Genomic DNA, 12,329 nt, shown 5'->3' with positions numbered 1-12,329 from the left:
CGAACTGTGATACAAAATAGTCAGACATATAGTGCAGGTGCATTCTCTAAGTACTAGACACTGTAATCAAAATAATTATAATAAACTCTGCAATATAACAGAGTAAACTTGAGCTTGAGGTGCTTAGCATAATTTTGGCCAAAAATATGGGCCCACTAGCCATGACCAGGTGATCTCATCTGATGGGTCCCTAACATTCCTAAGGTTCAAGGCCAGAGCATGCCGCCCTCCACAGTCCAGCACAATCTAACTGCCCCAAATCATCACACTAGTGAGAGGTAGCAGTTTAAGTGTTAAATGGTGAAACATTAGTAAGAAGCAGCAGATATGTGTTGAGCGTGTTACATAGGTGAGAGGTAATAAATAGGGTGTAAAAAACAATGTTGGTGCTAAAAAAAACTGCTAGATTAAGTGTTACTATATGATGCCCCAAGGCAACCGGGCCACACCAATCCAATGGGGCCCACATCCCAAACTCATCCCTAAAACTGACAAATTTTATAAATGTATTAGGGGATTATCATTAATAGTGCCTTTTCCAATATTCAGTCTGCAAATGCTAGAAACCCGTACTATTTAAAAACTCCATTGGGCAGGTGAGAAGGGTGCAAATCCAAGCTGAAGGAGTCTCCACCTTCTAGTGTACACATGTACACAAAATAGAATATGTGGGAGACTGTACACATCCTAATTCTAAACATAAGAGGTGCTACCATGCTGAGACTTGTCTTTCCACAGATCAAGACACAATTGAATCTGAGCAGAAGTGTGCATGAGGGGTAGTAGCAGTTTCTTTTAAGAAAATGGCATGTGAAACCATATTGAATGACTTTACTGTTGAGTATCATGCTGAAGAAAGTAAGCAAGATATGTTTCATTATCAAACATTTAATGCAAAATGTTAGAACAAAAGGTTTTCTTAGGCTCCTGCACAGGCAATTGTAATATGTATAGCAGGAAAAAAATACTATCTTGATATAATAGACAGAGAGAGGTGTTCATCTCAAAAATGCCAGGACCAAAAGTATATGGGGTAAAACCGATACTATAACCTGGGGGTGCTCCCCAAGAGTTTTGAAGTAATTTGAAAGCAAAATGAAGGGAAAAAGAAAACTCTTTGGGTAGGGGCACAACTTGTTCGTTAATCTCAATAAAATCCTTTATTATAATCCGTTAAAGGGACAAATGCACACACTTATTAACAGATGACCCCTCCAAAAAAAATATATTCAATTTCATCGGGTCAAGTATAACAATTGTCTCCACCTGAGAAAACTAATTCGACCCATTACCTGAAGGCCCACCTCCTCCTATAGGGATTAGGTTTCAGACTATCACTAAAATTATACATTATACATATGATACCTTATACTGCAAAGGACTAAGGTATATTCTCTGCAGTGCATTGGTATATTCTCTACAGTACATTACTGTTATTAGTCTGGTACATTATCATGCAGGCTCTAGCAGTATTTACTATATATTACTATATATATTTATCAAGGAGTCCAGACCATGCACTCTCTAATGGTTAGCCAATCCTCTGTGGTGGTGGGCCCCACCCATAAACATGGCCCCTACCATTGCATTACCCCAGTGGGCCCTTCATGCCTTGGTCCGACACTGACTGTAGTCCCATATTCTATTGTCTTCTTATGCAATAAATGTATTCTATGTCTTCGCCTTGCTTTACAGCACTTGCCCACAATTTCATGCTGCCTCTCCTGCCATTCCTGCCTCAAACTCTCAATCTCTCTACAAAATTTCAAACGGGCTCTCAAGAACCACTTCTTCATCGGTGCCACACCAATCTCACCAAACCATGTCTTTATAGTCCTTGCTTTGTACACTAGGGCACTCTCATGTTGGTATAGAAAATGACATTCCCTAAACTGTTGCCATAAAGTACAAAATGTCCAAGATGTCTTGGTCTGCTGAAACATTAAGAATGCCCTTCACTGGAGATAAGGGGCATAGCCCATGCCCTGGAAAATGGCCCCATATCATTAGCCTTCCTCCACCAAACTTCACAGTTGGCACAATGCAGTCCAGCAGGTAACGTTCTCCTGTCATCCGCCAAACCCAGACTCGCCCATCTGAGAGAGAAGCATGATTTGTCAATCCACAGAACACGTTTCCACTGTTCCACAGTCCAGTTTTGGTGTGCTTTATACCACTCCATCCAACGCTTGGCATTGGACTTGGTGATGTGAGGCTTACATGCAGCTGCTCGCCCATGGAAACCCATTCCATTAAGCAGTGCCAGATTAAGGTCCAGATGGGCCTGGAGCTGAAATGCATAAAGGGCCTAATGTACACTGATGCAAGGGGTGTGACCAGCATAGTGGGGGTGTGACTACTGATATGGGGGTTGGGTCTGTGCCATGGGTGTGACTAGTATGCTAGTTGGCATAGCTACCCACCTTCCTTCACCCACCTCAATCTCCCTCTCCCATTTGCTTATATGAAGCATACAGCACCTGTCTAAAAACAAAAAAAAAAGAAACATCAAAAAAGAAACTATGGTTTATTAATAAAATTAAATTAATGTTATTGAGGTTAGTAATACTCTAGGAACAAAAAAAGGCACAAATTCTGTGGTGTTTTTTTGTAAAACTTTTGAAAACAATACAAAATCAAAACCAGTCACAGCATTTTTGCAAAACCAGATGATGAATTAGAACCAAAATCAGCAGCAATGGTCTGGTGCACACCTCTAATTCATACATGTATACATTACTAATCCATACATTTATACATCTCTAATCCATACATATAATATACATCTGTAATCCATACATCTGTAAACCATACATATATTCATCCAGCATATGGAATTGGTGGAGTCACTCAATCAGTGGTGTCTTTCAATCAGGCAAAAACAAAAAAAACAGACACAGGGCCTGATTCAGAGTTGCAAGCAAAGCCAAAAAGCACACAACTGGGCAAAACCATCTTGCACTGGGGCTTATATAACATGTGCAGAGATTTAGATTTGGATGGGTTATATTTTTTTGTGCAGGGTAAAAACTGTCTGCTTTTGTTTGTATCCCAAAAATACTGGACAACTTTAATTTTGCACTGCAATTAAGATTTCAGTTTGAACACACCCCACCCAAATTTATCTCTGTCTGCATGTTTTATCAGCCCCACCTGCATTGCAACACAGTTGTGTGGTTTGCAAGGGGGATTCCGTGTGTACATTAAACATATATATATATATAGATAGATAGATAGATAGATAGATAGATAGATAGATAGATAGATAGATACATACACCGCATCTGTGTTACCCCTGTCTGTCTGCCTCTCCCCTTTAGAATGTGTTCTCTCACAATTAGGGCCCTATCCTCTCCTCTCTTACTGAGACTATCTTCTACTCCATACTCTCTACAACGGCACAGAACCTTCAGTCTATGCTGTCCTGATGATTATTTCAGTGTCATGATATATATATATAACAAATATATACCCAGGCACTACAGATGTCCAATTCCCGGACGTACTTGCTCCTGTGCCTTCGACTGGGAATAATTCCCCTGGTATACCAACAATTAAGCAGTGGCACTCGGAGCATGTTATAACAAAATCAAACATATGTGCGCCTCTTCATTGTTGGTATATATATATATATATAGTTCCAAACAGAGGGACGGCACTCATAGGATTTTGCAATAGAAAATTTGTATTCCAATAGAGAAAATTTACATCAACGTTTCGGTGGAGACCACCGTCATCAGGATGTATAACGAACAGGAGAAAAGGTCCTGTTCGTTATACACCGAAACGTTGATGTAAATTTTCTCTATTGGAATACAAATTTTCTATTGCAAAATCCTATGAGTGCCGTCCCTCTGTTTGGAACTATTGATTCATGGTCATCCCATGATAGGACTGGATCACCAAGGTATTTCATTTTGTTTTTTGAGTGCCGATACACATGGTTTTTATATATATATATATATATAAAAATAACAACAATGAAGAGGCGACACTCGGGAGACTGTTCAGTGTTGCAAAACAAATTCTTTAATGCATCAGTGTCCTATGCATATATACCCAAAACCATGTGTCCACTAATAGCCAAAAAGCTGATTAATCCTTCAGGAGGAATGCCGGGCGTATTATATATATATATATATATATATATATATATATTTATTTATTTATTTATTTATTTATTTATTTTGATAGAGGTTCTTTATTGCCCTATTATTAAACAATATAATAAGGTCTAATTCTAATTACCTTAGAATCAATTCCCTGTTGAATACAGCTATTTTGGGCAGCTACCCCGAGAGAAAAGGCCCTTTGCTGATACGGGCCCACAAAAGTAAGTATAAAGAAAAAATATCTCTGAGGAGCGCTCTTATTAAATGGACATTCCAATATATATGTTTGTGAACTGAGGATGTAGTACCCTATAAATGCATACACCCAAATATTAAAACCATTTTTTTATTAAAATGCAAAATAACACATTCAGAAATACATTTTCATAATCAATGGTTGACTGTTGAAAGACTCCATATTGTTCTATTTGGTCCATATTTTAATTAATATCATATACTTACTAATTTTTAGACAATAGAATTTTCATACTGTAATGACGAGATTAATTGAAAGAGTTATCTTTCTTAAGCAAAGGCAGATTATTTTAACTAGGGTAACGACCTTTAACTGGATTTAATGTTTGTAGAGGTTCCTATGACCCAAATTGGATAGGTTTTTTGTGGTTATTTGCAATAAGTTCCTACAACAAGAAATACACACACACACACACACACACACACACACACACACACACACACATATATAGAAACAAAAAGTTCAGCACTCACCAAAATGAGCTCACTTATCCTCACAACATCAATGAATAAATGAATAAATGATGGGAGTTTAGTTAGTGAATTGGCCAATGCACGGAAGCCTGCATACCGCTCGCCAAGGTACCCCACCTTCATGCAGGTCCTACACTATCACAAAATCATAAAAATTAAAACCTGGCAACTGTATCACATAATATAACTGCAAATATGCCCACTTGGTGTAAGGTGTACCTGCCATGAACTGCATGGCTTTTAAAAGGTACACTAGTCACCTGACACTGGCTGATATATTACTAAAGGGCAGCTGACACAGGTTTAAGATAATTGGGCTGCATGAACAAAGTTTGTGGCCACAGTTAATGAGTTAACCATGGATTAACCCTGAAATATACCAGCAAATAGAAAACCACAGCAGCTCATTTTGGTGAGTGCTGAACTTTTTGTTTCTATATTTTTGAGTAGGTGGCCATGGGCTACATGCAATCCACCCTATTAGTGGCGAGTGCGGATACTGCACCCCACTTCTGGGGTGGCGAGTGCTGTGGTTTTCTATTTGCTGGTATATTTCAGGGTTAATCCTTGGTGAGCGCAGGGTTAATCCTTGGTTAACTCATAAACTGTGGCCACAAACTTTGTTCATTCACACCAATTATCTTAAACATGTGTCAGCTGCCCTTTAGTAATTTATCAGCCAGTGTCAGGTGACTAGTGTACCTTTTAAAAGCCATGCAGTTCATGGCAGGTACACCTTACACCAAGTGGGCATATTTGCAGTTATATTATGTGATACAGTTGCCAGGTTTTAATTTTTATGATTTTGTGATAGTGTAGGACCTGCATGAAGGTGGAGTACCTTGGCGAGCGGTATGCAGGCTTCAGTGCATTGGCCAATTCACTAACTAAACCCCCATCATTTATTCATTTATTCATTGATGTTGTGAGGATAAGTGAGCTCATTTTGGTGAGTGCTGAACTTTATGTTTCTATATTTTTGAGTAGGTGGCCATGGGCTACATGTACCCCACCCTATTAGTGGCGAGTGCGGATACTGCACCCCGCTTCTGGGGTGGCGAGTGCTGTGGTTTTCTATTTGCTGGTATATTTCAGGGTTAATCCTTGGTTAACTCATTAACTGTGGCCACAAACTTTGTTCATGCACCCCAATTATCTTAAACCTGTGTCAGCTGCCCTTTAGTAATGTATCAGCCAGTGTCAGGTGACGAGTGTACCTTTTAAAAGCCATGCAGTTCATGGCAGGTACACCTTACACCAAGTGGGCATATTTGCAGTAATATTATGTGATACAGTTGCCAGGTTTTAATTTTTATGATTTTGTGATAGTGTAGGACCTGCATGAAGGTGGGGTACCTTGGCGAGCGGTATGCAGGCTTCCGTGCATTGGCCAATTCACTAACTAAACCCCCATCATTTATTCATTGATGTTGTGAGGATAAGTGAGCTCATTTTGGTGAGTACTAAACTTTTTGTTTCTATATTTTTGAGTAGGTGGCCATGGGCTACATGCACCCCACCCTATTAGTGGCGCGTGCGGATACTGCACCCCGCTTCTGGGGTGGCGAGTGCTGTGGTTTTCTATTTGCTGGTATATATATATATATATATATATATATATATAGATAGATATAGATATACCAATATACATATATATATGGTTGTTGTAGTTTTTTTTTCCATTCCTCAGTTGCTGTCAGTGTTCAGATTATTACCTATTTTAGAAAGCAGTATATTTAATTATTTTTGTGGATATACTAAAGAATCTATAAGTTAGATAAGGCTTAAGTCAGATTTAATTATTTTAGTGAAAAAAGTCTAAAAATTAGATAAAGGTAGAAGTTGAACTTATTAGCAGCAGTTCTACACGTCTGTGTGCTATGAAATCCAAATGTGAAATGAATGACCTTTAATGGGTTACATCACTTCCTGTTTGGTCTCAAACTTAAATTAATTTAAAAACCTTTTTTGGACTTCATTTCATATAATTAAGGACCCTATTGTTTGTTTTTTTATATTGGTCTTTCTTTTTAGGTACATTGGGTTTCAGTGGGACAATATATTAACCTCTAAACGGACTTAATAGTCCTTTCAGTGGGACAATATATTAACCTCTAAACGGACTTAATAGTCCGTTTTGCATTCCAGGAGCGGGAATCCCACTTCCTTGTTGCGTACCAGGCCTCCTATTGACTTGCGCGATGTCATCGCACAAGTCACGTGACACGCACAACGTCATCTCGCATGTGACGTCCTGGCCATCTCCAAGCCCGATCACATGGAGGCAGCAACGGTCCGTAATTGGAGAAGCTGTTGTCAAGGTGACACAGCTTTTCCAACTGGCTGCACCTCAATCTATTTAAATGTAATGAACGTACCTCTATCTATTTAAATTAGCTATTGAAAGCCATTGTAAGTTGGTCCTAGTATATTGGTGGACCTAATTACTCACCACACCTATCTTCTTTTAAATAGGGTTATCATAGTGACGTACATCATTTATACCAGTGTAATCATCCCGATTTCTATATTTACCCCATATTCACACAAAACATATTTATTTTTATCTATATATATATATATATATATATATATATATATATATTGTGAATACATTTAATATTAATTGAGTGAACGTGAGCTAAATAAAATTGTCATAGTGACGCTTGTTGTTTATACTAGTATGATCATCTCAATCTTTATAATGGCCCTATATTCCAATAGAACATATATATTTTTTAACTATATGTATTGTGAGTACTTTTTATTAAGTGAACGTGACTATATCCATTTTAGGGACAAAGATATAATTGTGAGTTATATGGTGACCTATTTTGTAATCTAATAACAATTGTATTAATGTGTTAACAATTATTATAAATAACAAAGGTCTGCTATTTAGCAAAAGGCTCCTTGTTACTGAAATATACAATAATAAAATTTGTATATATATGATTAGTGCTTTTATCTTAATTAATGTTAATTAATAATAGTCTTTCAACTGACACACATTTATTTATAGTTATACACAAGAAATAGACCAGTGGTACAATAATACATTGATGCATTATGATATCTGTATATTGAGATAATATTGTTAATTATACAATATTAGTGAATGTATAGGGACTGATTCTGTCCCTTCATTCTATAACTGTAACATAGTTCAATATGGGTTTTATTTAATTTACAACAATCAATAAACCCATATGTAATCACTATATGATGCATTGTTGTAAAAAATACTCCAATGTTACAACAGAACACTTCATTATAGCGTATAACAGAGGGTAAAAAATAGTACATCAACTATTTGGGGGTACATAAAGATTCCTTGATTCTATCCAATTATCACAAAAATGAAACGATGTCTATGCCCTTATTAATCCCATATGGGGTCAGAGTGTTAAGAGTGAATATCCAATAGGACTCCCTTCTAGACAGTTATAACTCCCTATTACCACCCTTATCACTTTCTTTAATATGTTCCAATATAGTGAATTTTACATTTTTCGTGTCAGAGTTGTGAAATTCCGAAAAATGCCTTGGTTAACTATGAGTGCTGATTTTATTCCTGATATTTCTCAAATGTTCTTGAATATGCAATTTTAACATACGTTTAGTTTTACCTATGTAAGATTTTCCACATCCACAAGTAATTCTGTATTTGACAAAAGTCGAGTTACAGGTATGCAATCCTTTTAATCTAAATGATTTTCTGTTTAATTCATCATATATCACTGGTGATTTTTCTATGAATTTGCAACAGATGCATTTTGTACATGGATAACATCCTGACCATTTTAAAAAAATTACCTGATTCTGTATTGGTTGTTTCAATAGATCTTAAGGTACTTGGAGCTAGTACATTCTTAAGGTTTGAGGCCTTCTGAAAAGTAATCATGGGTTTTGGGGGAAGATGAGGGCCCAATATTGGATCTCTTTGTAAAATGGTTCAATTGTTAGAAAACATAGAAAACAGACAACCATCTTATAAACAATAATTACGGTTACTACTCATGGTAAAATATTGTGATTTTTTTCAATGTGATAATTATGAATGATCTTTTGAACTACATATTATGTTATGATGGATATATCAAACATGTTATGTATGAATTATTCAACTATCAGATGTATTGTATATTAAGACTTGTTTTTGCCTTTCTACACCAAAGACACCCCTGAAGAAGTCGCCATAGACGAAATGCGTTGGTTGAAACAAAATATTTCATTTTATTTTGTTTAACATTATTATATTAACAAAAACTGAACAAACATACAAGTTTTTTATTTGTCAGAAGTGATTATGAAAATGTATTTCTGAATGTGTTATTTTGCATTTAAAAAACAATGGTTTTAACATTTGGGTGTATGCATTCATAGGGTACTAATAGAGCATCCTCAGTTCACAAACCTATATATTGGAATGTCCATTTAATAAGAGTGCTCCTCAGAGATATTTTTTCTTTTTATATATATATATCTATATATATATAAATTACCTATACATGTCTCACCGTGTGTCTGGATGCATTTGATTAGGGTAATATATCTGAACACTTATTCTATGTGGATGACAGGCTGGCGGATTCATGGTGCCTGAGTACGCGTTGTGCTCCACTTGTTGTATGTGGAGCGCATTTGTGTCCCTGGTTGCCATGGATGCATCACCAATGGGCGGCGGAAGTGATGGATGCGTTCCACTGGGTTCTGGTTGAGCGCACCCAGGTGGCTTTTAATGTGGTCGCACGGGTGCTCCCTGTGTTACTCGGAGCGCACCCGGAAGCGGAAGTGACGGTGATGCGATGCGCTCCGCCGATGCCTGGTGGAACGCATTGTTCTGGAAGCGGAAGTGGCGTGGTGCGTTCCGCCGGTATTCGGTGGAGCGCACGCTAAAGGCCCCTGTCTGATCTGATCAATGCTATTGATGGCTAGGTGTGACATGCATGGGCCAGGTCGAAGTGATTGATCCTAATGGATGCTTTGACCTGGTAGTAAAAAGCCCATTGACTAAGGTTATTATTTACTGTTTGGTATGCTGTTGGATCAGGAAGTGATGCAATTCCATTATGTATTGTGATTGGCTGATTTGAATTTGCCGCCTTTTCTGAGACTTCCTGGTGGTATTTTAGGGGCCTGTCAGGCATTGTTTGGTTGATGCTGGTCTGGTTTGGACTGTGACAAGATGCTGTAACAGATAATGCTGTGAATATCCTGATGAAGGTCCAGAGTGGACCAAAACATTGAGATCACCAACTATGATGCATATGTGAGGATTAAAATATTCTTTTTTATGGATTTGCTCTGGTGAGTGCACTTTTTCTACTTTTCTATACATGGACTTCCGTTGGATTTCGCATATGACACCCCAGCCGATGGACATTGTTTGATGTGAGTGCGACCCGTCTATACCTATATATATATATATATATATAGTCCATTCCTTGCATATTCCTCATCGGTCTAATACAAGGAGACCAGCACACCACCAAATAGCAAAAAAGGGAAGAAAGTTTTTTAATGCAGTAGCAGCGTAATCAGGCCTTTAAGGTAAATTGCTTATACTCATCAGAATAGTATAGGATAAAGTCCATGGGTAAATGCACAGCCATCCCTACGGCCCGTTTCAGTTGTCAAACCTTCATCCTGGGGTCAGCCATAATACAATGCACCACAATAAGGCCTTATATAGCAGAATAATCAAAGTGAAATACACCCACCTGTTAAACATAGCCCAGAAGTGTTGGAGTACACCTCCCATTGCATGCTGCACGCCAAGTGAAACCAGAGTGTCAGGCTACAGCACCCAGCAGTACAGACGAGAGTTCCATCGTGCCGGAAGTGATGTTGCGGGACCATGGCTGTCAACATCCGGATGGCCGGAGACCCATCTCCATTCGCGGACAGTGGAAAATACACTCAGGCTCTATACACAAAGCCTGTCACGTGGGGGGGAGGTGTAATCCTGCGGTTATACAAAACCAAAAACATACATTTTACTAGTTAATTGTTTTTTCTGCATCCTTTTGAATGTACTAGCACCTGTGCTTCTTGTTCCAATTCTATATATTTGCTCTAGCTTCGGTTGCTTAGCAACTAATTACAACAATGATTTGAACATTTATTATCTATTTTTACCAACAGGTGGAAATTACATTCAGGATGCTTACAGATATTTTTGTAGTATTTGCTTATGTTTGGTCATTTTTTGTTTCTGGTTTTGTATAACAGCGGGATTACACCTCCCCCCACGTGACAGGCTTTGCGTATAGAGCCTGAGTGTATTTTCCACTGTCTGCGAATGGAGATGGGTTTCCGGCCAGCCGAATGTTGGCAGCCGTGGTCCCGCAACGTCACTTCCGGCACGATGGAACTCTCGTCTGTACTGCTGGGTGCTGGAGCCTGACACTCTGGTTCCACTTGGCGTGCAACATGCAATGGGAGGTGTATTCCAACACTTCTGGGCTATGTTTAACAGGTGGGTGCATTTCACTTTGATTATTCTGCTATATAAGGCCTTATTGTGGTGCATTGTATTATGGCTGACCCCATGATGAAGGTTTGACAACCGAAACGGGCCGTAGGGATGGCTGTGCATTTACCCATGGACTTTATACTATTCTGATGAGTATAAGCAATTTACCTTAAAGGCCTGATTATGCTGCTACTGCATTAAAAATCTTTTTTCACTTTTTTGCTATATGGTGGTGTGCTGGACTCCTTGTATTAGACCGATGAGGAATATGCAAGGAATGGACTGTATTTATTCTATTTGACCTGGCACCCCTGGTACTACACTATAAAATGTTTGCGATTTATTTCTGGATGTTATATATATATATATATATATATATATATAGAGAGAGAGAGAGAGAGAGAGAGAGGGGGAGCTCTATGGTCCCTGATCCCAACTGAAAAACAGTCATGATCAGCAGTCAGATATTATTTTAACATGGATATATAGTTTAATGTTCTATAGAAAACATTAAAGGAGCGCTGATATCGAGTAAGAAATCATTTAATAATAATTACAGTGGAAAAAACCACTTAGGATAATTAGTTGAAAGTTTCAAAACAAAAAGCAGTGCAAATACATATGCATATATAGAATTAATCACATTCACAATAAATAAATTGACTGTAAATGGCTTATACGCCCATTATGATATTGCAGTCCACAATGATATATTATGCTGGTGACATCCGTACTGATAAGGGGCTTAGATAAATGTCTCGGCAGGTTAGTTAGAAAATCTGCTGATAAATTTAAGCAGAGGGGTTGAGTTGCTGTTGCTCACCCCTAGTGTTAGGATCCGTTCTCACCCGTAGTTGTAAGCGCTGATTCCCGTCAATAGCAATTAGCGGAGGTGGCTCTCGGCAGCTGACAGTGGCTGTGTCAGGATGTCCGGCAAAGAAAATCGTGCAAGCTGTATAACACCTCAGCAGAACGGGGCTTTTTCAAGCACAGCAGGGGAAGTTTGGCAG

The sequence above is a fragment of the Pseudophryne corroboree genome, chromosome 1 (assembly GCF_028390025.1).
Source record: "Pseudophryne corroboree isolate aPseCor3 chromosome 1, aPseCor3.hap2, whole genome shotgun sequence".
Taxonomy (NCBI): domain Eukaryota; kingdom Metazoa; phylum Chordata; class Amphibia; order Anura; family Myobatrachidae; genus Pseudophryne; species Pseudophryne corroboree.
Note: the sequence above shows the minus strand (reverse complement) of the source record.